Raw genomic sequence first — 12,669 nt, 5'->3', positions numbered from 1 at the left:
CTCCTGCAAAGATAAGTGGAAATCTCGGTCCAAAAGATTAGACATGGCTTAACAGCCAGCTAGGCTTCAACATATCTTATGAAACTCTAGAATTCGTTCTTAAAAATTCTGAAGAAAATTTTTTTAAAAATTTTTTTTATAATTTTTCGAAAATTAGAAATAAAAATTAAAAAGCTTAAACATAAAATAAAATTACCTAATTTAAGCAACAAGATGAACCGTCAGTTGTCTAAACTCGAACAATCCCCGGCAACAGCGCCAAAAACTTGGTGTGGGAAATCGTGATTCACACTTTTCACATCTCCGCACAACTAACCAACAAGTGCACTGGGTCGTCCAAGTAATAAACCTTACGTGAGTAAGGGTCGATCCCACGGAGACTGTCAGCTTGAAGCAAGCTATGGTCATCTTGTAAATCTCAGTCAGGCAGATTCAATTGGTTATGAGGTTTTGATAATTGAAAGATAAATAAAACATAAAATAAGATAGAGATACTTATGTAATTCACTAGTGGGAATTTCAGATAAGCGTATGGAGATGCTTTGTTGCTTCTAAATCTCTGCTTTCTTATTGCCTTCTTCCAACCATGCGTGCTCCCTTCCATGGCAAGCTGTAGGATCCTCTCAGTGAAAATGGTCCTCTACGGTTTCTGCACAGCTAATCAACTGTCGAATTTCTCGTCTCGGATGAAAAATACCAGGTACAGCTACCACATGGCTAATGATCTGTCGATTCCCTCTAGCGTCGGAATAGGATCCATTGATCCTTTTGCACACTGTCACTTGTGCCCAACATTCACAGGTTTGAAGCTGGTCACAGTCATCCCTTCCCAGATCTGACTTGGAATACCACAGACAAGGTTTAGACTTTCCGGATCCCAAGAATGCTGCCAATTGTTCTAGCCTATACCACGAAGATACTAATCTCACGGACTCGGTCCGTGTATTATATATCCAAGAGAATATACTCCGGCTGTTGTCCAATGACTACGTTGAACATTATGTAGACCGCTTGTGGTTATCAGGCACGCGGATCTTGGCTAAGCGAGTAACGAAGATTAGGTGATTGTCACGGGTCACCCCTTCATTCTGACTTAACTGAATTAAGTACGAGAGTATGTCTTGGAGAAGAAGTAGGCGTGAATTGAATAGAAAGACAATAGTAATTGCATTAATTCATGAAGAACAGCAGAGCTCCACACCTTAATCTATGGGGTGTAGAAACTCCACCATAGAAAATACATAAGTGAAAAGAGGTCTAGGCATGGCCGTGAGGCCAGCATCCAAACGTGAAAAGATGATAAAAGTTACATATGATTCCAAAAGATTATAAAATAAATCTCTAAAAGTAGTTTTTATACTATACTAGTAACCTAGGATTACAGAAAATGAGTAACTAAGTGCAGATAGTGCAGAAATCCACTTTCGGGGCCCACTTGGTGTGTGCTTGGGCTGAGCATTGAAGCTTTTTCATGCATAGGCTATTCTTGGAGTTAAATGCCAGCTTTGGTGCCAGTTTGGGCATTTAACTCCAATTCTGGTGCCAGTTTGGGCGTTTTACGCTAGAAAGTTTTAGGCTGACTTTGAGCGCCAGTTTGGGCCATCAAATCTCGGGCAAAGTATGAACTATTATATATTGCTGGAAAGCCCAGGATGTCTGCTTTCAAACCCAATTGGGCTTCTGTAGCTCCAGAAAATCCATTTCGAGTGCAGGAGGGTCAGAATCCAACAGCATCTGTAGTCCTTTTTCAGCCTCTGAATCAGATTTTTGCTCAGGTCCCTCAATTTCAGCCAGAAAATACCTGAAATCACAGAAAAATACACAAACTCATAGTAAAGTCCAGAAATGTGATTTTTGAATAAAAACTAATAAAAATATAATAAAAAGTAACTAAAATATACTAAAAACTATGTAAAAACAATGCCAAAAAGGGTATAAATTATCCGCTCATCACTTGCCAATGTAGGAAATAGAATTGGTTGAGCAACTTCCTGCAAGACTTGCTCATCTCTAGGGACTTCACCCCTTGGTTAAGGGACTCCATCTTCAACTACCTCATGTGCTTCATCCTCCTCTTCAATTTCTTCTATCTCAACCACATTCTCATCTTGAGTGACTATCATTGGACTAGGTGCCTTTGTACTCCTTTGGTAGTGGTTAAGAGGGTATGGTACTAGAACTTGAAGCTTGAGGAGTGGGGGTAGAAGGTGGTTCCATGCGGGCTATGAGAGCTTGGAGGGTGGAATTAAGTTCGGTAAGACTAGAGGCAAGTGTAGTTTGAAGTTCTTTTTGCCCTTGGAGTATAGACCAGAGTGTTTCATCATGATTGGAGGAAGAGGAAGGATAGGTGATTTGAGGGGCTTGTGATTGGTTGGGTTGAGGTGGGTGCCTATGATGAGGCTGTTAGTATGTTTGGTAGTTTCTTCCTTGGTTTGGTTGTTGATATGGAGGGTTTTGTGAGTACCGCTTTTGTGAATTGTTGTTGTTCCATCTTTGGTTTCCTCCATTGTCCCTACCTCCTTGTTGATAATTGTCCCTCCATCCTTGGTTGGAATTATCTCTCCAACCTTGATTATAGTTGTTACTCCCTTGATTGTAATTGCCTCCTTGTTGGGGATACCCTTGGTTGAAATTGCCGCCTTATGAATAGTATCCTTGATTCGGACGGTCATAGAAATTGTGGGTAGCTGCCAAGGTGTTGTCTTCTTGGAGACTTAGACATTCATCCGTGTAGTGGGAGTAGCAAGAACAAATACCGCACACTCTTTGGGGGACCAATTGTTGATTTTATTGTTGTTGAGGAGGTGGTGGAGGTTGTTGTTGATGAAATGGAGGTTATTGTTGATTTATTTGGAGTTGCTTTAGAATGCTTGTCATCTCGCCCAAGGTTTTCGTAAGGGCGGCAGTCTCAACACTAGAAGAAACTTCATTAACGGTTCTAGGGTGATTGCTCCTTTGTCTAGCATGCAAGGTGGACTTGGCCAAATCGGAGATCAATTGCCATGCTTCCTCCACCGTTCTATATTTTGTCAAGGAACCATTGCTTGGAGCATCTAGAAGGATCTTGTCTTGAGGTTTCATTCCTTGGCAAAAATAGTTAATCAACACTAGAGTGTCAATCATTTGGTTGGGGGATGAGTCAAGAAGCTTTCGGAACCATTCTCAATACTCGTATAGAGTTTCCAATTCACCTTAGACAATGCATGAGATTTCTTTCCGCAACTTATCGGTCACCGCCACAGGAAAGAATTTGTCTAAGAATTATCTTCTAAGTAAGTTTCAATCACTAACAATCTCACTTGGCAAAGAGTAGAACCACTCCTTAGCTCTCCCTTCAAGAGAGAAAGGAAAAGCATACAACCAAACCGCAATTTCACTAGAGCCTTCCCACCTAATAGTAGAACATACACCTTGGAAGTCCTTAAGGAGTCTAATAGGATCTTAAGCGGGAAGTCCTTGGTACCTGGGAAGAAGGTTGATCAAAGCGGTTTTGAGCTCAAAATTAGCATTCAAGTCCGGATGATGAATGTGAGTAGGTTGAAGAACAAAATCCGGAGCACCGACTTCCTTGAGAGTGACTCGCCTTGGAGCGGCCATAGTGTCCGTACCTAAATCAAGAGAAGAGTTATTAGTAGTATCTATGGAAGAGTAAATAGTGCCTTCTTCGAATGACGATTCGGAATCAACTTCGGATGTGGTAGGTGAATTGGCAAGAGCCTTTTCACCACCTCCAAAGGCTAACCGTCTCCGAGCTTGTTTAATGTGAAGTAGAGTTCTTTCTATTTCAGGATCAAATCTAGCTAAGCTCGGCTCGGGTAAGGAACACGTCATTCAAGGAAAGAGATAGAGAGCTCATGACAATAGAGTGAACTAAACAAAGAGTAATCCTAACTAACAATTGAACTAACACACACAATAGTGAAAAACGCAAGTATACACATATCCACATATTTACACTAACCAACAACATGGCACTCATGTGCAACTCCTGATAAACCCCATTTTTAGGGTTTATCTTGTGTTAAATTTAGAGGTTTTTGTCAACTTTTCTCCCATTTACTCACTAAAATAACATGGTTTTGTAAATTCTCCTTTAATTGTGCTTAAGAGTGAAAACATGCTTTTTAGGTCTTAAAATAGCTAAATTTAATTCACCTTGATTTCATTAGATGCCTTGATATGTTTGTTAAGTGATTTCAGATTTAGGAGGCAAAGATTGGATTGAGGGAATTAAGAAAAAGCATGTAGAAATGGAGAACTCATGAAGAAATGAAGGAATCACAAAGTTGTCAATCCTGACCTCTTCGCACTTAATCGATCATAACTTGAGCTACAGAGGTCGAAATGAGGCGGTTCAAATTGCATTGGAAAGCTAACATCCAGGGCTTCAAAATGATATTAAACTTTTCAAAGTTTCCTAGAGTTTAGGGATGCGTATGTGTGATGTACACGTACACGTGGGAAACTGCATATGACTCACTAAAGGCAACTCGTGGCCAGCGATTTCTGAAGTATTTTGGGTCCAATCCAACTCATTTCTGATACTATTTAACCCAAGGATTGAAGAGGGATGAACCAATTAGTTAGTTAATTAGTTCTAGTTTAGTTTTCAAGAGGCTTTAGTTAGTTTCTAGAGAGAGAATCTCTCTCTTCTCTCTAGAATTAGGATTAGGTTTAGATCTAGATCTACTTCCTCTTCTCTTGCTTAATTTCCTTTTTCATCTTTAATTCTTCCCTTGTAGTTGTAGCATTCTACTTCTCTTGTATTTTCTTTGTATTGTTAGTTGTAGTTTATGGATTCTATTGTAGATCTACATTTCTTCTTCAATGCAATTGGTAAGTTCTTTCTTGTTTCATAATTGTTTTGCCTTTCTATTGTTAATCTCTTGCTTTTGTAGTTGTAGATTCCTTTAATTTTTGTAATTAATAATGTTTGCCTTTATTGCCTTCTATGTGTTTGTTAAAATGTTTCTTCTAGTTATGAGGTAGATTTTGTTCCTATTGGCTTTGGTTGAGTAAATGGTGACTCTTGAGTTATCTAATTCCTTTGTTGATTGATAATTGGAAGTCGCTAATTGACTTGAATGTCACTAAAGCTAGTCTTTCATCTAGATTTGGCTAGGACTTGTGATATCAAGTTAATTCCTCCACTTGACTTTCCTTCATAGTTAGAGGTTAACTAAGTAGGAGCAATACACAATTCTCATCTCAATTGATAATAATAACTAGGATAGGACTTCTAGTTCTAATACCTTGCCAATAGCTCTCTTAATTGTTAGTCTATTTCTTTTGCCATTTACAATTCTTGTTGCTTATCTCAAAAACCCCAAAGATACTTCATAGCCAATAACCAGAACACTTTATTGCAATTCATAGGGAGAACGATCCGAGGTTTGAATACTGCGGTTATTAATTTTAGGGGTTTGTTACTTGTGACAAACAAATTTTTGTATGAAAGGATTATTGTTGGTTTAGAAACTATACTTGCAACGAGATTTCATTTGTGAAATTCTATACCATCAAAAACCCATTCATCAACTCCCCGACAACGGCGCCATTTTGATGATAGATTTTATGCTGGTGTAGGATTTATCAATAAATCCAATCGTGAGTATAGTCTAGAATGACACGTAATTCCACATCAAACAAAGAAATTGTGTTACCACAATCTAAATTCAATAACCGAGAGTATTACTCCCGAGTCGTTCTCCCTAGGAGTGCTCCAAGATGCACATTATTGGTTAGAAAATGTATTGGTGTTTTGTAGTTTAATGCAAGAAAGGAACAAGTCAATAGTGTGAATGACAATCAAGTAATATAAAAGTCTTGGCTAGGAGTGAGAATTGGACTTCCTATCATCATCATCTCCATTAATTGTGACCATAATTAGTTATTGCTTCACTTAGTTAACCTCTAGTATGAAGAAAAGTCAAGTGAAAGTAATCAATTTGAATTCACAAGACCTAGTCTAACCCTAGGGAAGTCTAGCTTTAGTGACATTCAAACCAATTAGCAATTTCCAATTGTTAATCAACAAAGGATATTGACAATTCAAGTGTCTCCAATATCTCAACCCCCAAGCGAAGAATGAAAAGTCTACTCCATAGCTAAATTTGGAATTTTCTCAAACACTTGGAGAGCAAGAATAAAAGGCATTATAAAATTGAGAATAAACTTGAAATCAAGGATGTCCACTACAAGAGATTAACAACAATCAAACAATTGGCAACAATGAACATAAAATTCCTCAAGCATTAATGAGAATCAAAGTAACAAAATTCCAAATCTAAGATCCAAAAGTAACTTGAGTAACAAGAACTAGATTGAGAGAAGAAGAATTAGATCCACACCTTGAAACAATGTAGAATTGAATTGAAAAATAGATCTCACCAATGGATCCAAGAGAAATCCAAATTGAGAAGCAAAACCTTAGAGAGAAGCTAGAGTTTCTCTCTCTACAAAAATGTAACTTCCAAAAACTAACTAAAAATATCTAAATATGTGAATGAGTGATTATCCCTTCATCCCATGGTCCTCTTAAGTATTTTGGCGCCAGAGTTGGTTCAGATGGGGCCCACAGCCTCTGTGAATTTGCCCAGCACGATTTCACTAAAAAATCACGTGCTGGCACTGACGCGTACGCGCACAGCACGCATGCGCATCCCTGGGGTTTTTTTGATTCACGCGTAGGTGTGATACACGCGTGCGCGTCCATGGGGATCTGGCTCAGCTATGCAAATGCGACGGCTTCTAGCTTTGGCTCCTTCGCGCCGATCCCAATGGCACACACCCACGCGTACGGGCAAGGCACGCGTACGCGTCTCTGCTTAAACTCCAAAGCTCCAACTTCCTTGCTCCTTCCATCTATGCATGCTTCCTTCCTCTCTTCTAGGATATCCTTGCCCTATAAACTCTGAGATCACTTAATAAACAGATCACGGCATCGAATGGTAATAGATGAGGATTCAAATATAACACATTTAGTGTAAAATGAGCATGTTTTCATCCATGAAGCAAAATTGGGAAGGAAACACAAAACCATGCATTTTTTATGAATAAGTGTGAAAGAACATTGATAAAACCCTCAAAATCCATACAAGATAAACCCCATGTAGAATTTATTAATAAATCCAATCGTGAGTATAGTCTAGATCGACACGCAATTCCACATCAAACAAAGAAATTGTGTCACCACAATCTAAATTCAATAACCGAGAGTATTACTCCTGAGTTGTTCTCCCTAGGAGTGCTCCAAGATGCACATTACTGCTTAGAAGTTGTATTGGTGTTTTGGAGTTTAATGCAAGAAAGGAACAAGCCAATAGTGTGAATGACAATCAAGTAATATAAAAGCCTTGGCTAGGAGTGAGAATTGGACTTCCTATCATCATCTCCATCAATTGTGACCACAATTAGTTATTGCTTCACTTAGTTAACCTCTAGTGTGAGGGAAACTCAAGTGAAAGTAATCAATTTGAGTTCACAAGTCCTAGTCTAACCCTAGGGAAGTCTAGCTTTAGTGACATTCAAACCAATTAGCGATTTCCAATTGTTAATCAACAAAGGATATTGACAATTCAAGTGTCTCCAATATCTCAACCCCCAAGCCAAGAATGAGAAGTCTACTAACCCCAGCAACGGCGCCATTTTGATGAGAGATTTTATGCCGGTGTAGAATTTATCAATAAATCCAATCGTGAGTATAGTCTAGACCGACACGCAATTCCACATCAAACAAAGAAATTGTGTCAAGGAAGGATTTGAGATCTAGACCGACACGCCATTTTCTGTTTACTGCTTCATTCTTCTACTCTTTCTGCAATTTACTTTTCTTTATTTCTTTTGCAATTGTTCTTGTTGGATCAAGGAAGGATTTGAGATCTAGACTTGTTTTCTAGTCTCTTCCACTCCTGAGATCTTCAACCTCTTTTAATTTGCTGCAATTAAGCACAAGTCATTTTTTGTTTTACTTCTTAAAGCATTTTACTCTTCTGTTTGAGATCTACTTAAATTCAATTCATCTTTTGCCTTTCTGTTTGTTGCAATTTACTTTTGCTTGTTTAAATTCTGCAATCCCAATTCCCAATCCCTTTTATGATTCAATCAATTTACATTTCTTGCACTTTAAGATTCAGCCATTTACATTTCTTGCAATCTAAGTTTCTGTAATTTACATTACTTGCATTTTAAGATTCAACACTTTTACTTCTTGTTCTCTTTAATTTACTGCAATTCTTCCCTCTCCCTTTACAATTTATGCAATTTAGTTTCTGCCAAATACAAACCACTTAACCAATACTTGATTCACTTGACTAAATCACCCACCAAACTAAAATTGCTCAATCCTTCAATCCCTGTGGGATCGACCTCACTCATGTGAGTTATTATTACTTGATGCGACCCGGTACACTTGCCGGTGAGTTTTGTGTTGGATCGTTTTCCACACATCAATGAACTCTTGTTACGTTCGATATCTTTTAATGCAATTTATGTTTATGTTTATGAACTCTTGTACACCTTCTTCTCTTGTTATGTTTATGAACTCTTGTTACATTTGATATCTTTTCAATCCTTGTTAGGACTTTTGGTGCACGAAATTGTGATCACACTTTCACAACTCCGCACAACTAACCAGCAAGTGCACTGGGTCATCCAAGTAATACCTTACGTGAGTAAAGGTCGATCCCACAGAGATTGTCGGCTTGAAGCAAGCTATGGTTACCTTGTGATTCTTAGTCAGGAGATTCAAATGATATAATTGATTTTGTTTATGAAAAATAAATAACATGAAATAAATGGTACTTGTGATTCAGTATTGAGGAATAGGTTGAGGTTCCGGAGATGCTCTGTCTTCTGAATCTCTGCTTTCCTACTGTCTTCTTCTCCAAACACGCATGGCTTCCTTCAATGGCAAGCTGTATGATTCTCTCGGATGAAAAATACCAGGTATGATCTCTGTATGGCTAATCAACTGTCGGATTTCTCGTCTCGAATGAAAAATACCAGGTATAGCTACCGCACGGCTAATCATCTGTCGATTCTCACTAGCGTCAGAATAAGATCTCTCTATTCTTTTGCACACTGTCACTACACTCAACATTCGTGAGTTTGAAGCTCGTCACAGTCATCCTTTCCCAGATCCTACTCGGAATACCACAGACAAGGTTTAGACTTTCCGGATCCCAGGAATGCTGCCAATTGGTTCTAGCCTCTACTACGAAGGTTCTAATCTCACGGACTCGGTCTGTGGATCAAAGACCCAAGAGATACACACTCAAGCTGTCGCCCAATGACTACGTTGAGCTCAAATATAACGGGAGTGGTTGTCAGGAACGCGTTCATAAGTTTGAGGATGATGATGAGTGTCACGGATCACACATTCTCCATATTGAAGTATGAGTGAGTATCTTAGAACAGAATCAAGCGTGGTTGAATAGAAAACAGTAGTAATTGTATTAATCCATTGAAACACAGCAGAGCTTCTCACCCCTACCTATGGGGTTTAAAGACTCATGCCGTAGAAGATACAATATGAAATGTAAAAAAAATGTCATAAGGTACAAAATGAATCTCTAAAAGTAGTTAACTAAGTGTAGATAGTGCAGAAATCCACTTCTAGGACCCATTTGGTGAGTGTTTGGGCTGAGCTTTCAAGCTTTCACGTGCATATGCCTCAAGTTGGAGTTAAACGCCACCCTGAGTGCCAAAATGGGCTTTTAACACCAAGAAGTGTGCCAGTTTTGGCGTTTTACGCCAGAAAAGGGTCTCTGGTTGGCGTTTAACACCAGTTTGGGCCATCAAATCTCGGGCAAAGTATGAACTATTATATATTGCTGGAAAGCCCAAGATTTCTACTTTTCAACGCAATTAAGAGCGTGCTAATTGGGCTTTTGTAGATCCAGAAAATCCATTTCGAGTGCAGGAGGGTCAGAATCCAACAGCATCTGCAGTTCTTTCTCAGCCTCTGAATCAGATTTTTGCTCAGGTCCCTCAATTTCAGCCAGAAAATACCTGAAATTACAAAAAAACATACAAACTCATAGTAAAGTCCAGAAATGTGATTTTTGCATAAAACTAATAAAAATATAATAAAAAGTAACTAAAACATACTAAAAACTACCTAAAAATAATGCCAAAAAGAGTATAAATTATCCGCTCATCAACTTTTCTTAGTTGTTATTTTATTTCCTTATTATTTACATTACTTGTTCCTTATTTTAAAACACAAAAAGATACTTTTCCATAACCAATAGTAAAAACACTTCCCTGCAATTCATTGAGAGATGACCTGAGGTTTAAATACTTCGGTTAATTTTATTGGATTTGCTTAAGTGACAAACAATTTAAATATTGATTGAGGTTTAACTGTCGGTTTAGAATATACTTGCAACGCGATATTTTTGTGAAAATCTTTACCGACATTTTTTCTCCGTCAAGTATCTGGAGCAGAGGCGTCGGTTCGCGTATGCATAAACATCGCCGCATACGCATGTGTTCAAAATTTGACATTCTCGTGTACAAATGCCCTCCACGTACCCATGAATGTCATTTCCTTCAAAAAGCTGTTAAATTGCAGAAAGTCAGTTTTTCACACCAAACTTCTGACGTGCATAACTTTTTCGGCTAAAATTATTTTTAGTCCGTCCTTCAAATGTCATAAACTTCACGGACCCAATTTTCATTCTAGGAGTCCGAAAGCCAAGTTATGGCCTGTTGAAGTTGGTCAAAAATCAGTTTTTACCAAAATTTAGAAATCCTCTAGTTTTTTAAAATTCTCAAACCAATTTCAAATTTTCCATACCAAGTCAATACCAAACACCCCCATACATTATTCAGTCACTTCTCAATCATCAAATACCTAATGTACCATGCCTCTTACATAAATCACTCTTATCCTTATTTCTCAACAATATTCACATTATCATACATCAAACATTACCAAAACTCAATAATCATCATCAATTATCATCACATCTCAATAATCTCCAATCCAAACACAAACCACACAAAACCCAACTCATCATACTTATCAGGACTTACCAGTTACGGCCTCCAACTCAAATCTCACAAATACTCATCATCACATATCACATTGTCAACAATCATCATCAAACTCAATCATACAACACATATATACACATTTAACGATTTCACAACCATTCTAACACATACCATATTCAGTTCAAAATATTAAAGCCTATCTTATGGAAACTAGCCTAAATTTTCATCCAATATTATATATTAATTATGAGAACCAAAAATATACCTTGGTCGATTTCTCCCCAAGACCAAAACACCTCAAAATCTCTCCTCTTCTCAACTTTCTAAACCTCTAAATCCACAGTAATGAGTTTCCAACATCCAACCTTAAATTCAAGCAACCACAATCTAATATCATTCAATTTTATCATAATTAATACTAGGGTTTACTAATTCAATAATTTACAAGGGATTAGTGGTTTCTTATCTTATCTACTGATTACATGGACACCTCAATGCTAACTTGTACTAGAGCACCCCTAAATCATCAAAATTATAAAATATCTCAATATTCAAAACCAAAATTGAAAAATTAAAGGAAGGTGAAAACTGGGCACGAAATTCAGAATCTCTTACTACTTTGTTTAGATGGATTTGAAAAGAATTCTGAGAGGAACATGTGGCTGTAGATGACTTGTCAATCGGAGTTATGAATTGAAAGATATGGAAGATTAAAGTTTGGGTAAAAATAGAGGTTAGGGTTTGTGCCTTCAACTCTCTTCTCAGTGTGTTTGGCTAAATGTAAGGGAAGAAGGAGGCTGATTTGGATTTTATATTTTGGCCTTGGACCCAATATAGGTCTGGTCAAATTGGTTTAGTCCGTTGGCTCAATTTTGAGCCAAAACCTTTAAAATTAGTGTTTTAATTCATATTTTTAATATTTTTACTTATCTAAATTATAATTTTTAATTTGCTAATTTCCTTAGCTCATAATTAATTTATCTGTTAATTATTTATTAATTTACTGTGTTTTACATAAGTTGAAGGAAGAAAGTTTGTGTCAAAGGCTAGTAATAAAACAACATCATTTTGAAGAAGGGGACTAATTTATCTCGTTTTAAAAACTCTCCCTCCACGTAGGACACCGTAACAGCCATACATGCATAGTGGCGTCCACGTTAAACTTTTTCGTTGGGTCTGACAGATCTATATGAATAGAAAGATGCATATGTCCAACTTTTAAAGAGGTCAGGAGCTTAAAAGAATTTTTAAATGGTCAGAGACGAAAATGCCCGTGGAACAAAAAGTCAGGGACTTATTTATTCTTTTCTTAAAATCAAACTTCAGTATTGACTTTATGTGTGTGTGTGTGTGTGTGTTTTGTTACGTTATAGAGATAAATTGTTATAGATTGGTAAATAAAATATTTAATTTATTTATTCAAATTTGTTTCTTAACTACATTTATAGGAGTGTAGATGAATTATATAAGAGTTATATTAATTATGATCGAGGAACAGAAGGTAGAAGGAGAAGAAGAAGAAAAAGAAAAAGAAAAACGAAGAAAGAAAAAGCCATATAGAATTTAATAGAAATCAAAATAATAATAAAATCTTAAAAATTAAAAATAAAAGTATTAAAAAAAGAATAGTAAGAGATATGTATATAGATAGTAATAACCGAACAAGAG

The 12,669-nt window shown here is 37.2% G+C and overlaps 1 protein-coding gene across 2 annotated transcripts in view; it reads left to right on the top strand.

The window, feature by feature from the left end:
- The window catches only part of LOC107618545 (probable transcription factor At1g61730), a 14,374-nt gene continuing 2,325 nt past the window's right edge, over nucleotides 621-12,669 (top strand). For both annotated transcript variants that reach the window (XM_021112555.1, XM_016320633.2), the window contains exon 1: nucleotides 621-626. The gene's annotated coding sequence lies outside the window, so the exon portion shown is untranslated. The remainder of the gene's footprint in view (nucleotides 627-12,669) is intronic.

The sequence above is a fragment of the Arachis ipaensis genome, chromosome B09 (genome assembly GCF_000816755.2).
Source record: "Arachis ipaensis cultivar K30076 chromosome B09, Araip1.1, whole genome shotgun sequence".
NCBI classification, from domain to species: Eukaryota; Viridiplantae; Streptophyta; class Magnoliopsida; order Fabales; family Fabaceae; genus Arachis; species Arachis ipaensis.
This window is presented reverse-complemented; position numbering and strand designations above follow the sequence as displayed.